Below are 16,061 nucleotides of genomic sequence, written 5' to 3'. Positions count from 1 at the left end.
TCACATATCTTCACAAGGGCAGCAGGCGCATGGGAACACCACCATCTCCAAGTTCCCCTCCAAGTCACACACCATCCTGACTTGGAAATCTGGAACTATCTCCCCCAAAAAGCTGTGGACGCTGGGGGTTAATTGAAGGTTTGAAGGCTGAGATTGATAGGTTTTTGGTGGGTAAGGGTATTAAGGGTGATGAAATCAAGGGCAGGTAGATGGAGTTAAGATACAGATCAGCCATGATCTCATTGAATGGCGGAACAGGCTCGAGGGGGATGAATAGCCTCTTTCTGTTCCTATATTGAACCAGTTGAGTTTTCAACCAATAATTCATCCTGTGGCCATTGTTCCCTCTGGTGCCAGCCTCTAAAATGCCAAATTAGTTGAACAGAAATTCTGAATTTATACTCAATTTGAACTCAATCTTCTCTGTACCTTCTCCAGTGCCTCTATATCCTGTTTATAACATGGCGACCAGAACTGTACGCAGTACTCCAAGTGCGGTCTAACCAAGGTTCGATACATCGATAACTTCTTTACCCAGAGAGTGGTGAGAATGTGGAACTTGCTACCACAGGGAGTGGTTGAAGCGAATAGTATCGATGCATTTAAGGGGAGGCTGGACAAGGAAATGAGGGAGAAGGGAATAGAGGATTACGCTGATAGATTTAGATGAGGAAAGACGGGAGGAGGCTCGAGTGGAGCATAAATGCCGGCATGGACTGGTTGGGCCGAATGGCCTCTTTCTGTCCCGTATATCCGATGGAACCCTGTGTAAATGCATCTCAGCTACTCGTCTCAAACCAGGCCCTGTGGGAGCGAGTTCCACATTCTCACCACTCTCTGGGTCAAGAAGTTTCTCCTGAATTCCTTAGTTTAGCAGCAACTTTGAAAAGGGGGAATGGGAGATACACTTGAAGTGGAAACATTCGCAGGGCTACGGGGAAAGAGCAGGGGGGAGTGGGACTAATTGGACAGAATCTTTCAAAGAGCCGGCACAGGCACGGTGGGCCGAATGGCCTCCTTGTGTGCTGTATCATTCTGTGAATGTTGAGGGATGAACCATTGTGAATGTTTGTTTGGGCCCCACCTCCTTGTTAACAATAGTAAGATTAAAATAGGCATTTATAGCACAGGTGGCTCCATAGCTCAGGGGTTAGAGCACTGGTCTTGTAAACCAGGGGTCGTGAGTTCAAATCTCACTGGGGCCTATTCAATTTTGGCTTCTCTTTCTAAATTCACCATGAATCAGCAATGCGTGGAGGAGAGCTGTTTACTCCGCACTTTAAACACAGCTCACAGCAGTTTCACATTCCAGCCCCAGTTTGTGACCAACCGATTCAATTGTGGCTTTCAAAAGGGAATTGGATAAGCACCCGATATAGGCACTTTACAGCCTTCCGGACTCAATATCGAGTTCAACAATTTCAGATCATAACCTCGGCCCCTATTACATTTTGACTTATATATTTTCTCCACGCCTTTGTTTTGGTTTCTCCCACTTTATTTTTCACTCTCTCCCACATGGCAGCTGTCTCTCATTCTGCCAGCGCATTTCACACCTAATCTAGAGCCGTCTTTTGTCTCCACTCGTCCTATCACCATCTCATCTCGTTTTGAATACCTCTTAATGTCTCTTCACTTCTCTTTTGTTCTCTCCCAGCCCGGCCCCTTAATCTATTTCAAACCTCTTTAGTCTTGACAAAGGGTTTTGACCCAAAACGTTGACTCTAATTTCTCTCCACGGATGTTGCCTGGCCTGCTGAGCTTTTCCAGCATTTTCTGTTCTTATTTCGGATTTCCAGCATCTGCAGTATTTTGCTATCGTGAAAGAAAAATTTGTCAGGGCTACGGGGAAAGGGCGGGGGAGTGGGACGAGCTGAAGTGCTCTTGCAGAGAGCCGGCACGGGCTCGACGGGCCGAATGGCCTCCTTCTGTGCTGTAACCATTCTCTGATATCAAATCACAGACCCACCAATATATCCTGATATTTCACATTTCCTGCCTTCGCTGTTTTTATTCTCAAGATGTGGCGAAGGACGTAAGATGATCCAGGTGGGTTTGTAACCGATAATTCATCCCGTGGCCATTTGTTTTTCCCCTGGTGCCAGTCTGTAAACTAATCAAATTCATTAAACGCAAAATGCACAACCTACCCAAGTGGGATTGGAACTGCAGGAACTGTGGAATTCTAATCCACGACTATAACCACACTGACACACTCCCCACGAGTGGACAGGCCACCGACACACTAGTTTAGACTGAATTAGGTGGAAGATTTGTCCCTTGTTCTGATTGACTCCCAGATCAAACTGTGCGAGATAGAGAGAAAGTGAGAGAGACAGTGATAGAGAGAGACAGAGGGAGAGCTATAGATAGAGAGAGAGAGTGTGAGAGAAAGATAGAGAGAGGGAGACGTAGAGAGAGATATATAGAGAGAGAGACAGAAAGGGAGACAGATGAGAGGGAGAGCTATAGATAGAGAGGGAGGAAGAGAGAGAGAGTGTGAGAGAAAGATAGAGAGAGGGAGACGTAGAAAGATATATAGAGAGAGACAAAGGGAGACAGATGAGCGAGGAAGAAAGAGAGAGACAGAGAGAGGGAGAGAGAGAAAGATGGACAGAGAGAAAGAGGATGAAAGAGAGAGAGATAGAGGGGGACAGAGAGAAATAGAGAGAGAGGAAGAAAGAGAGAGACGGAGAAAGAGAAAGATAGAGAGAGGGAGACGTAAAGATATATATATAGAGAGAGACAGAAAGGGAGAAAGATGAGAGGGTGACAGAGAGAGATAGAGAAAGATGGACAGAGAAAGAGAGAAGATGAAAGGGATAGATAGAGGGAGACAGAGAAATAGAGAGAGAGGAAGAAGGAGAGAGACAGGGAGAAAGAGAAAGATAAAGAGAGAGATAGAGACAGACAGAGCGATAGACAGAGAGGAAGAAAGAGAGATAGAGAGAGAGAATGATATAGAGGGCGAGAGAAAGAGCAAGATATATACATGGAGAGAAAGAAACATAGAAACATAGAAGATAGGAGCAGGAGTCGGCCATTCAGCCCCTCGAGCCTGCTCCGCCATTTAATGCGATCATGGCTGATCATCCAAATTCAGTACCCTGTCCCTGCCTTCTCCCCATATCCCTTGATCCCTTTAGCCTCAAGAAATATATCCAACTCCTATTTGAATATATTTAATGAATAGGCCTCTACTGCCTTCTGTGGTAGAGAATTCCACAGGTTCACCACTCTCTGGGTGAAGATATTCCTCCTCATCTCTGTCCTAAATGGCTTACCCCATATCCTTAGACTGTGACCCCTGGTTCTGGACTCCCCGCCATCAGGAACATCCTTCCTGCATCTAGTCTGTCCAATCCTGGCAGAATTTTATAAGTTTCAATGAGATCCCCTCTCATTCTTCTAAACTCCAGCGAGTACAAGCCCAATCGACACAATCTCTCCTCATACGTCATTCCTGCCATCCCAGGTATCAGCCTGGTGAATCTTCGCTGAACTCCTTCCATGGCAAGAACATCCTTCCTCAGATAAGGCGACCAGAACTGCACACAATACTCAAGATGTGGTCTCACCAAGGCCCTGTATAACTGCAGCAAGACATCCTTGTTCCTGTACTCAAACCCTCTCGCTACGAAGGCCAACATGCCATTTGCCTTCTTAACCGCCTGCTGCACCTGCATGCTTACCTTCAGCGACTGGTGCACAAGGACGCCCAGGTCTCGTTGCACTTCCCCTTCTCCCAATCTATTGCCATTCAGATAATAATCTGCCTTCCTGATTTTGCCACCAAAGTGGATAACCTCGCATTTACCCACGTTATATTGCATCTGCCATGCTTCTGCCCAATCACCCAACCTGTCCAAATCATCCTGGAGTTTCTCGGCATCCTCCTCACAGCACACACGCCCACCCAGCTTTGTGTCGTCTGCAAATTTGGAGATATTACATTTAGTTCCCTTCTCTAGAACATTAATATATTAAGAAAGAGAAATATGGAGACAGAAAGAGAGGAAGGCGGTTAGAGAGGGAAAGATAGAGGGAAAGATAGAGGGAGAGAGAGAATGATAGAGACAGAGAGAAGAATAGGAACAGGAGGAGGCCATTCAGCCTCTCGGGTCGTTCCATCATTCAATGAGATCGTGGCTGATCTGTATCCTAACTCCATTTAACCACCTTGGTTCCGTTTCCTTTTAAACCCTTGGCTAGTAAAAAGCTATCAATCTCAGAGTTAAAATTATTAATTGAGCTAGCGTCTACATCTAGGTAGATAGTGAGTGAAAGACAGAGAGAGAGAAATAGAGACAGAGGATAAGAGAGAGAGAGACAGGGAGTGAAAGATAGGCAGGAAAAGAAAGTAAATGACAGAGCGAGATAGAGCGAGACAACAACAACTTGCATTTGTATAGCGCCTTTAACGTAACAAAATGTCCCAAGATGCTTCACAGCAGTGAATTTGACCACGAGCCACATCAGGAGATATTAGGACAAGTGACTCAAAAGCTTGGTCAAAGAGGTAGATTTTAAGAAGCATCTTAAATGAGGAGGTGAAGAGACAGAGAAATTAGAGTTGGGAATTCTAGAGCTAGTCACCATTAACCAGAAACTTAACTGGACCAGCCACATAAATACTGTGGCTACAAGAGCAGGCCAGAGGCTGGGTATTCTGTGGCGAGTTTCTCACCTCCTGACTCCCAAAAGCCTTTCCACCATCTACAAGGCACAAGTCAGGAGTGTGATGGAATACTCTCCACTTGCCTGGATGAGTTGCAGTTCCAACAACACTTAAGAAGCTCGACACCATCCAGGACAAAGCAGCCCGCTTGATTGGCACCCCATCCACCACCTTAAACATTCACTCCCTCCACCACCGGCGTACCGTGGCTGCAGTGTGTACCATCTACAAGATGCACTGCAGCAACTCGCCAAGGCTTCTTCGGCAGCACCTCCCAAACCCGCGACCTCTTCCACCTAGAAGGACAAGGGCAGCAGGCGCATGGGAACACCACCACCTCCAAGTTCCCCTTCAAGTCACACACCGTCCTGACTTGGAAATCTGGAACTATCTCCCCCAAAATGCTGTGGTGGCTGGGGGTTAGTTGAAGGTTTGAAGACTGAGATTGATAGATTTTGGTGGGTAAGGGTCTTAAGGGTGTTGGAGTTAAGATACAGATCAGCCATGATCTCATTGAATGGTGGAACAGGCTCGAGGGGGATGAATAGCCTCTTTCTGTTCCTATATTGAACCAGTTGGGTTTTCAACCAATAATTCATCCTGTGGCCATTGTTCCCTCTGGTGCCAGCCTCTAAAATGCCAAATTAGTTGAACACAAATGCTGAATTTATACTCAATTTGAACTCAATCTTCTCTGTACCCTCTCCAGTGCCTCTATATCCTGTTTATAACATGGCGACCAGAACTGTACGCAGTACTCCAAGTGCGGTCTAACCAAGGTTCGATACATCGATAACTTCTTTACCCAGAGAGTGGTGAGAATGTGGAACTCGCTGCCACAGGGAGTGGTTGAAGCGAATATTATAGATGCATTTAAGGGGAGGCTGGGCAAGGATATGAGGGAGAAGGGTGTTAAGTCCTTGAATGATTGAGACACGGACTAGCAGGAGAGAAACAAACTGATCTTTACTGGTGGAAGGCATAAACGAATCTAACCAACAGAGGCTCTCTAGCGCCTTTTATACAGGGGTGGTCACTGCCGGTATTGCAGTCTGAGACCAGTTATTCTCTTAAAGGTACATACACAACAATTCCTCCCCTTTTAGATAAACAGTACATAACATTCATTTAACACTAATGATAACGAATTACAATCACAATTACTGTTGCTAGATACATTGGTTAAGTTTAAGCAATTATAAGTTCAGTCTTTGAGGAGGCTTCCTGATTCTGTCTGGATAACGCCTCTTTGGAGTATCAGGTTCTTCTGGCAATGTTGAGTCGGAATCAATGTCGTTGTTTGGTTCATCTGCTTCCAATATTACCGGTTCTGCGGTAGCTGCAATTGGAACGTCGATTTCATTACCAGGTGTATCAGATCGTGGTGTGGAGTTGACGTTTTCCAGTGACTCTAGAATCTGGTCAGCATGGCGTCTTACAATGCTCTCCCCAACATCCACGGTATACATGAGAGGTCCTTGTCGTGTACAAATCGTTCCTGGCTGCCATTTCTCAGTGCGGTAGTCCCGGGCCAAAACTGGTTGACCTATCTTAAAACTCCTGGTCGGCCTTTCATTCATATTCTGAAACTGCCTGTTCTCCACATCTCTTCGGACGTTTGGCTTAACCAAATCCAAGCGGCATCGTAGTCTTCGATTGAAGAACATCATGGCTGGAGTTTGGTTGGTAACCGCATGTGTCGCATTCCGGTAGGCAAACAAGAAGTTGTCCACCTTGTGTTGTAGGGGTATATCTTCATTACACATTGCCTTGATAGCCTTCTTGAATGTTTGGACAAACCTCTCGGCCAATCCATTAGTGGCTGGATGATATGGAGCAGATGTGTAATGCTTAACACCATTGTTCTTTAAGAACCTCCGGAACTCTTCAGATACAAACTGTGGTCCATTGTCAGAGCAAATCTGTTCAGGCAGCCCATTCCTGGCGAATATGGTTCGTAAAACTGCAATAGTTTTTTCCGTGGTGGTTGAGGACATTTTTATTACCTCTGGCCACTTTGAATGTGCCTCCACCGCAATTAAAAACATCGAGTCCATGAAGGGACCAGCAAAATCAATGTGCACCCTTTGCCATGGGGATGAGGGCCACTCCCATGGATGCAGAGGAGCTTGTGGTGGGGCGTTTTGGACCTTCTGGCATCCTGCTCTTGGTCATCTCTTCGATTTCTCTATCGATTCCCGGCCACCACACAAACGCTCTGGCTAAGCTCTTCATTTTTACCCCACCCAGATGACCCTCATGAAGCTCATTGAGCACTCTATCCATCAACTTAGGTGGAATTACTACTCTGGATCCACACATCAAGGTTCCTCTGCACACTGACAGCTGTTCTCTTCTTGACGAAAATGCTGGCAGCAGTGGTTCGCCATGTGCTGGCCATCCCTTCACCGTTAAATCATAGACCCATGATAGTGTCGGGTCATTCCGTGTTTCCTTTTCTATGTTTGCATTCGTCACAGGGAGACATTCGACTATGGTCGAGTGGAATAACTCCATTGGATCCACTGCAAGGTCTTCTTCTTCCACCGTCGGCAACGGTAGACGTGACAATCCATCAGCATTTCCATGCTGTTTAGTTCCCCTGTACTCGATGTCATATTGGTGTGCTCCTTGGAAAGGGACCATCTCTGCAGCCGTTGTGCTGTCATTATCGGTACGCCTTCTGAGGGTTGAAAATGGAGACAAGAGGTTGATGATCGGTTAGTAGAGTAAATTTGTGACCGTGCAGATAGTGATTGAACTTCTTCACCCCCCACACTAGGCTGAGGGCCTCTCTGTCAATCTGGGCGTAGTTACGCTCGGCAGAAGTTAACGAGCGTGACGCAAAAGCTATCGGCCTCTCCAAACCATCAAGGAATTTATGTGACAGTACCGCCCCAATGCCGTAGGGAGACGCATCACACGCCAGCCTGATTGGCAGTGCTGGGTTGTAGTGAGCCAATACTTCCTTCGAAGTGATTAAGTCCTTACTCTTCTGAAAAGCACGTTTACAAGCATCGCTCCATTTCCATGCTACCCCCGTTCGTAGCAGGGCGTTCAGTGGATGCAGAATTGTCGACAAATTCGGCAAAAACTTATGATAGTAATTCACCAACCCGAGGAATGACCTCAGTTGCGACACATTTTCAGGCGCTGGGGCCTTAATAACCGCTTCAATTTTGTCAGGGGACTTATGTAACCCCTCTTCATCAATCACGTGGCCACAATACGATATCTGTTTCTTGAAAAATTTGCACTTGGGGCGGTTGGCTTGCAGCCCATGTTCCCGTAGTCTAGTGAGCACCTGTTCTAGGTTGTTAAGGTGTTCACTGTCTTCTTCACCTGTTACAAGGATGTCGTCCAAGTAACACTGAGTCCCCGGAATCCCTTGCAGGACTTGTTCCATCGCTCTTTGCCATATCGCCGGAGCCGATGCTACTCCGGATACCAATCGATGATACTGGTAAAGACCTTTGTGAGTGTTTATCGTGAGATACTTCCTAGAGGATTCTTCAACCTCCATCTGCAAATATGCTTGTGCTAGGTCAATTTTTGTAAAACGCTTCCCTCCAGACAGTGAGGCGAAGATGTCTTCTATCCTTGGAAGAGGATATTGTACTGTGTGAAGGATAGGGTTCACCGTCACCTTGAAATCCCCACAAATGCGAATCTTCCTTGGCTCTCCGGACTTATTGCTTAACGTTTTCTTCATGACAGGAACGATGTGTGTCGCCCACTCGCTCCAGTCGACCTTAGACAACACGCCCGCCTTCTCCAGATTCTCCAGCTCTGCCTCAACGGCTGGGCGAATTGCATATGGTACCGGTCTCGCTTTGAAAAACTTGGGAACTGCATTCTCTTCTATTTTTAACGAGGCGGTTACGCCTTTAAGCGTGCCCAGTTCTTGTTGAAATACCTCTTTGGCATTAGCTAAGATTGTTGACAATCGTCCAGGAGTGACGTCTTCATCTTTTTTACCGTCCACCGTCATTGCATGAATGGAATGCCAATCTAAGTTTATCTTCCTGATCCATTCCCGTCCCAATAACGGTGGTCCACCATTTGGCAGTATGTAGAGATACAATTTCCGTATTTTCTTGACATTGTATTCGACAGGCACCCTTATTTTTCCTCTGGGGTATACTTTTTGCCCCGTATACGTCGTCAAGACGATGGATGTCTCTCTCAAGGGTATGTGTGAAAATAGCCGCTCATAGTCTCGTCGATTCATGACGGTTAGCGCTGATCCTGTATCCAATTCCATTTTAACTTGGGACCCTGCTATCGTGAGGGTGACCCAAATGGTTCGGTGATCCTCTTTTGCGATTACATTGTGAAGTTTGAGACAGTTTAATCTCCTGTTCTCAGATTCACTATCGCTCATCTGGTCTTCGGAACTACTGTCCGTCATCTTTTGTACTTTCTTGTACGGTTCCTTAGTAGCCTTTTTGTTGTCGCTGGTCTTCTTCCCAGACCTACAAACTCGTGCAATGTGTCCAATCTTCCTGCATTGTCTGCATATTTTGTCTTTGGACCAGCAGTCCTTCTGGTCATGGTTAGTTCTGCCGCAGCGATAACATTTTGCAAATCCCCGTGTCATTTCGTGGGTGCTGTATTCCTGTGGTTTTTGTTGAATTTCTGCAGCTCCCCTGGCTGCTGCTTCATACGAGACTGCCACGCTGAAAGCCTTATCTAGCGTCAGCTCTTTTTCTGCGAGTAACTTCTTCTGTGTTCCTTCACTCAGGAGTCCACAGACAAATTTGTCCCGTAGGGTATCTGCCAGTCCTGCTCCGAACTGGCAGTGCTTTGATAGCTTGCGTAGTTCCGTAAGATACTCAGCATTGCTCTCATCTTTCTGCTGAGTTCTCCTGTGGAATTTAAATCTTTCTGCTATCAACAGCGGTGCAGGGTTTAAGTGCTCCTGTAGAACAGCAACAATTTCGTTAAAACTCTTCGCCTTCGGTTTGGCTGGAGTAATCAGATCCCGCAATAGGCCGTACGTTCTAGCGCCCATTAAGTTTAGCAATATTGATGCCTTTTTCCCCTCCGCTATTTCATTTGCCTCGAAATATACCTCGACTCTTTCCACATACGTGGTCCAGTCCTCTAATGTATTATCAAAAGCAGTGATACAGCCAGTCTTCGGCATCTTGCAAATCTAAAATGGCGCCTCCCGCGCTTTGCCTTCTTCCCCGATTTAACAAAATGGCGCCTCCCGCGCTTTGTCTTCTTCCCCGCTGTTGTTAGCGCTGCTTTCCACGGTTTCCTGCGCGTTAAATATTAATTCGTTTTCTTTTATTATCTTCCCGTCGTGGAGCGGACCCTCTGGGACACTTCCCTCCCTCTTCTGAGGTCCGAACGCTGCCCAGCTTCGAAACACCGGCCGCGCCCTGTATGCGCCACCCTCTCTCTCTCTCCTTGCTTCCCGACTCGCTGCCCGGCCCCGTTGCAGCCCAGGAAGGATCAGAGCACTACCTGCCACCAGCCCGATTAGCTGGGAAACCACGGACTGAGGAACCCAGCCTGGCTCTGGAACGTCGCTCCTGCAAAGCCTTCAACCCGATGATTGACGGTCGACGCCCGTTCCTCGAGTTTCAATGGACTCTTTTTTAAAAAAAATTTTCTTCCGACCTTCAACGTCGTCGGAGCTGCTGCTGAGTTGCAGGTAAGTTCTTTCTACCTCGTCGCCAGTGTTAAGTCCGTGAATGATTGAGACACGGACTAGCAGGAGAGAAACAAACAAGTCTTTACTGGTGAAAGGAATAAACGAAACGAACCAACAGAGGCTCTCTAGCGCCTTTTATACAGGGGTGGTCACTGCCGGTATTGCAGTCTGAGACCAGTTATTCTCTTAAAGGTACACACACAACAAAGGGAATCGAGGGTTATGCTGATAGATTTAGATGAGGAAAGACGGGAGGAGGCTCGAGTGGAGCATAAACGCCGGCATGGACTGGTTGGGCCGAATGGCCTCTTTCTGTGTCGTATATCCGATGGAATCCTGTGTAAATGCATCTCAGCTACTCGTCTCAAACCAGGCCCTGTGGGAGCGAGTTCCACATTCTCACCACTCTCTGGGTCAAGAAGTTTCTCCTGAATTCCTTAGTTTAGCAGCAACTTTGAAAAGGGGGAATGGGAGATACACTTGAAGTGGAAACATTGGCAGGGCTACGGGGAAAGAGCAGCGGGGAGTGGGACTAATTGGACAGAATCTTTCAAAGAGCCGGCACAGGCACGGTGGGCCGAATGGCCTCCTTGTGTGCTGCATCATTCTGTGAATGTTCAGGGATGAATCATTGTGAATGTTTGTTTGGGCCCCACCGCCTTGTTAACAATAGTAAGATTAAAATAGGCACTTAAAGCACAGGTGGCTCCATAGCTCAGGGGTTAGAGCACTGGTCTTGTAAACCAGGGGTCGTGAGTTCAAATCTCACTGGGGCCTACTCAATTTTGGCTTCTCTTTCTACATTCACCATCAATTAGCAACGCGTGGAGGAGAGCTGTTCACTCTGCACTTTAAACACAGCTCACAGCAGTTTCACATTCCAGCCCCAGTTTGTGGCCAAGCAGATTCAATTGTGTCTTTCAAAAGGGAATTGGAGAAGCACCCGATTAGGCACTTTACAGCCTTCCGGACTCAATATCGAGTTCAACAATTTCAGATCATAACCTCGGCCCCCATTACATTTTGACTTATATTTTTTCTCCACACCTTTGTTTTGGTTTCCCCCCCCCCCCTTTTATTTTCTCTCTCCCACATGGCAGCTGTCTCCCATTCTGCCAGCGCATTTCACACCTAATCTAGAGCCGTCTTTTGTCTCCACTAGTCCTATCACCATATCGTCTCGTTTTGAATACCTCTTAATGTCTCTTCTCTTCTCTTTTGTTCTCTCCCAGCCCGGCCCCTTAATCTATTTCATTTCCTGTGCCTCTTTAGTCTTGATAAAGGTTTTGACCCGAAACGTTGACTCTAATTTCTCTCCACGGATGTTGCCGGGCCTGCTGAGTTTTTCCAGCATTTTCTGTTGTTATTTCGGATTTCCAGCATCTGCAGTATTTTGCTATCGTGAAAGAAAATTTGTCAGGGCTACGGGGAAAGGGCGGGGGAGTGGGACGAGCTGAAGTGCTCTTGCAGAGAGCCGGCACGGGCTCGACGGGCCGAATGGCCTCCTTCTATGCTGTAACCATTCAATGATATCAAATCACAGACCCACCAATATATCCTGATATTTCCCATTTCCTCCCTTCGCTGTTTTTATTCTCAAGATGAGGTGAAGGGCGTAAGATGATCCAGGTGGGTTTGTAACTGATAATCCATACCGTTGTTAACCCCTCGCTTCTGTGAGGAGGATCAACCCCAAACTTGGGGAATCAAGGTTCGCTGCTTTAGGAGACTCAACACGCCGGTCAGTCTATTGTCACTTTCTCAGTAATACACAAAGTCAGAAACTGTAAAATAAGTAAAGTTTTATTCCGGTAACCGGTACTGGACTTCACTCTGAGAAACCCCTTATGTTTGCACACAAGGAAGTCTCCTCTAGAGTGCGCCCTTAGACTCACGGGGCTACAATATTTATACATTTTCATAAATTGCAAGTCATCATGAGAATACAGAAAACTAGGCGATCACACGCTGCACAAGTCATTTGTTTCTTTTTACAGAGTTCTGTTTAAAATTCACTTTTGCTTTCAACAAAATTCGACCATGAGACTGCCTCCAACAGTTATCTAAACGTTCTGTTCCTGTCCTTTCTTATCTATGTGTACTGCATTCCCACAGTCCTGCATCAGTTTTTACATTTAAACTATTCACTGCATGTCAAGTAGTCCATCATGCCTTGCGAATCATTGGTACAGCAGTATTGGATTAACACCTAGCTTAACACCGTGGCAATTTGTTTTTCCCCTGGTGCCAGTCTGTAAATTAACCAAATTCATTAAACGCAAAACGCACTATCTACCCAAGTGGGATTAGAACTGCGGAATTCTAATCCACGACTATAACCACACTGACACACTCCCCACATGAGTGGACAGGCCACCGACACACTAGTTTAGGCTGAATTTGGTGGAAGATTTGTCCCTTGTTCTGATTGACTCCCAGATCAAACTGCGCGAGATGGAGAGAAAGTGAGAGAGCGAGAGACAGTGATAGATGGAGACAGACAGAGGGAGAGCTATAGATAGAGAGAGGCAGGAAGAGAGAGAGCGCGAGAGCGTTGGGCCGAATGGCCTCCTTGTGTGCTGTATCATTCTGTGATTGGACAGGGATGAATCATTGTGAAGGTTTGTTTGGGTTCCACCTCCTTCTTAACAATAGTAAGATTAAAATAGGCACTTGGAAAACAGGTGGCTCCATAGCTCAGGGGTTAGAGCACTGGTCTTGTAAACCAGGGGTCGTGAGTTCAAATCTCACTGGGGCCTACTCAATTTTGGCTTCTGTTTCTAAATTCACCGTCAATTAGCAACACCATCAACCAGACCGGTTTACTCCGCACTTTAAACACAGCCCACAGCAGATTCACTTTCCAGCCCCAGTTTGCAACCAAAACGATTCAATCGTGGCTTTCAAAAGGGAACTGTGTAAGCACCTGAGAGAAAAAAATTGCCTGGGCTACGGGGAAAGGGCAGGGGGAGTGGGATGGGCTGAAGTGCTCTTGCAGAGAGCCGGCACGGGCTGAATGGACTCCTCCTTTGCTCCAGCCATTACTTCGATTCTATGGGCCCAGAAATTCGGGTCCCAACGCGTGAGTACACACGGGGTACTCACCCGTAGGCCCAATGGAAGTGCCGGCACTGCGCATGCGCGGGAAAACGGCACTTCCGTTCCCCTGAAAGAAGGGGTTCAGAGGTCGAACGCAGGAGAGGCAGCGCGTGCGCATCGAACGTACGTTTTTATTTCAGGTTTCTCCGGGAGGGTAAGTCTCCAGCAGTTACACTTTTAAAAAGCAGTCGCAAGGCCTGCTTTTAACAAGATAAGTGGTGAATTAATTAAAATTAAAACATTTTTTCCACAGGTTTATTATTTTTAAATACTTTAAAGAAAGGTAAGTTTATTTTTAGCCCCGTTAGAAAATGTAATTAATTTGTTCAAAAATTTAAATTATTGTTTAAAATAATTATTTCACATAATTTATAGTTATTTTAAAAATGTGATTTTTTAACACATTTATTTGAAGATTTAGTGATGTTTTGGGGCTTATAGTATTTATAGCTCTTCCTGTCAAACTTATGAATGAAGCATTCCCTGCTCCGATTGGCTCCCCATGGCCCACGTGATCCCAGGGTACGCTTCGCACTAACTGCGCCCCTGGGATACACAAGCACTGCGCGCCGGCAGTTGGAGCAGGCCCAGGATCGGAATCCCACGGGGGCCCACAGCTCAACGGCCGGCGCGCTAGGTAAGTGCAGGTCGGGGGGGCTTGCACCCGCGGGAAGCCCCCGACCCGAATTTCTGGGCAAGGATATCAAATCTCAGACTCACCAATATATCCTGATATTTCACATTTCCTGCCTAGATTGATTCATGGGATGAGAGGGCTGTCCTATGATGGTAGATTGGGCATATACTCTGGATTTTAGAAGAGTGAGAGATGATCTCATTGAAACATATAAGATTCTGAGGGGGATTGACAGGGTAGATGCTGACAGGGTGTTCCCCCTGGCTGGAGAGTCTAGAACTAGGGGTCACAGTCTCAGGATAAGGGGTCGGCCATTTAAGACCGAGATGAGGAGGAATTTCTTCACTCAGAGGGTTGTGAATCTTTGGAATTCTCTGCCCCAGAGGGCTGTGAATGCTGAGTCTTTGAGTCTATTCAAGGCTGAGATCGCTAGATTTTTGGACTCTCGGGGATTCAAGGGATATGGAGATCGGGCGGGAAAGTGGAGTTGAGGTCGATGATCAGCCATGATCTTATTGAATGGCGGAGCAGGCTCGAGGGGCCGTACGGCCGACTCCTGCTCCTACTTCTTATGTTCTTAGTATTGGTAGGACTGGCCGCCACACAGTGCTTGTGGAGACAAAGTCCCGCCTTCACACTGAGGACACCCTCCATCGTGTTGTGTGGCACTACCACTGTGCTAAATCATAGAATCATAGAAATTTACTGCACATTCGGCCCATCGTGTTTGTGCCGGCCGCCAAAGAGCTCTCCAGCCTAATCCCACTTTCCAGCTCTTGGTCCCTAGCCCTGTAGGTTGCGGCACTTCATTTCCATATCCAAGTACTTTTTAAATGTGATGAGGGTTTCTGCCTCTACCACCCTTTCAGGCAGTGAGTTCCAGACCCCCACCACCCTCTGGGTGAAGAAATTTCCCCTCAAATCCCCTCTAAACTTTCTACTAGATGTAATATCTCCAAGTTTGCAGATGACACAAAGCTGGTTGGGCGTGTGTGCTGTGAGGAGGATGCCGAGAAACTCCAGTACGATTTGGACAGGTTGGGTGATTGGGCAGAAGCATGGCAGATGCAATATAATGTGGATAAATGCGAGCTTATCCACTTTGGTGGCAAAAACAGGAAGGCAGATTATTATCTGAATGGCAATAGATTGGGAAAAGGGGAAGTGCAACGAGACCTGGGTGTCCTTGTGCAGCAGTCGCTGAAGGTAAGCATGCAGGTGCAGCAGGCGGTTAAGAAGGCAAATGGTATGTTGGCCTTCATAGCGAGAGGGTTCGAGTACAGGAACAAGGATGTCTTGCTGCAGCTGTACAGGGCCTTGGTGAGACCACACCTTGAGTATTGTGTGCAGTTTTGGTTGCCTTATCTGAGGAAGGATGTTCTTGCCATGGAAGGAGTTCAGCGAAGATTCACCAGGCTGATACCTGGGATGGCAGGAGTGACATATGAGGAGAGGTTGGGTCGATTGGGCTTGTACTCGCTGGAGTTTAGAAGAATGAGAGGGGATCTCATCGAAACTTATAAAATTCTGACAGGACTGGACAGACGAGATGCAGGAAGGATGTTCCTGATGGTCGGGGAGTCCAGAACCAGGGGTCACAGTCTAAGGATAAGGGGTAAGCCATTTAGGACAGAAATGAGGAGGAATTTCTTCACTCAGAGAGTGGTGAACCTGTGGAATTCTCTACCACAGAAGGCAGTAGAGGCCAAGTCATTAAATATATTCAAGAAGGAGTTGGATATATTTCTTCAGGCTAAAGGGATCAAGCGATATAGGGAGAAAGCAGAGACCGGGTACTGAATTTGGATGATCAGCCATGATCTCATTGAATGGCGGAGCAGGCTCGAGGGGCTGAATGGCCGACTCCTGCTCCTATCTTCTATGTTTCTATATAAACAATTACGTTAAATCTGTGCCCCCTGGTTATTGACCCCTCTGCTAAGGGCAATAGGTCCTTCTTATCCACTCTATCTAGGCCCCTC

General features: G+C 46.8%; 3 non-coding genes across 3 annotated transcripts; all 3 read left to right on the top strand.

Annotated features, from left to right (window-relative positions):
* The first annotated feature begins 1,132 nt into the window (after nucleotides 1-1,132).
* On the top strand, nucleotides 1,133-1,205 carry trnat-ugu (transfer RNA threonine (anticodon UGU)). Its single transcript has one exon. It is a non-coding gene; the product is annotated as a tRNA-Thr (tRNA).
* Nucleotides 1,206-11,047: 9,842 nt separating this feature from the next.
* On the top strand, nucleotides 11,048-11,120 carry trnat-ugu (transfer RNA threonine (anticodon UGU)). Its single transcript has one exon. It is a non-coding gene; the product is annotated as a tRNA-Thr (tRNA).
* Nucleotides 11,121-13,029: 1,909 nt separating this feature from the next.
* Nucleotides 13,030-13,102, top strand: trnat-ugu (transfer RNA threonine (anticodon UGU)). Its single transcript has one exon. It is a non-coding gene; the product is annotated as a tRNA-Thr (tRNA).
* Nucleotides 13,103-16,061: the final 2,959 nt, after the last annotated feature.

Source organism: Somniosus microcephalus, unplaced genomic scaffold (genome assembly GCF_052327205.1).
Source record: "Somniosus microcephalus isolate GS21.2 unplaced genomic scaffold, FLI_Smic_1.0 unresolved_chr2, whole genome shotgun sequence".
NCBI classification, from domain to species: domain Eukaryota; kingdom Metazoa; phylum Chordata; class Chondrichthyes; order Squaliformes; family Somniosidae; genus Somniosus; species Somniosus microcephalus.
The sequence above is the reverse complement of the archived record's forward strand: the minus strand, read 5'-3'. Positions and strand labels throughout refer to the sequence as shown.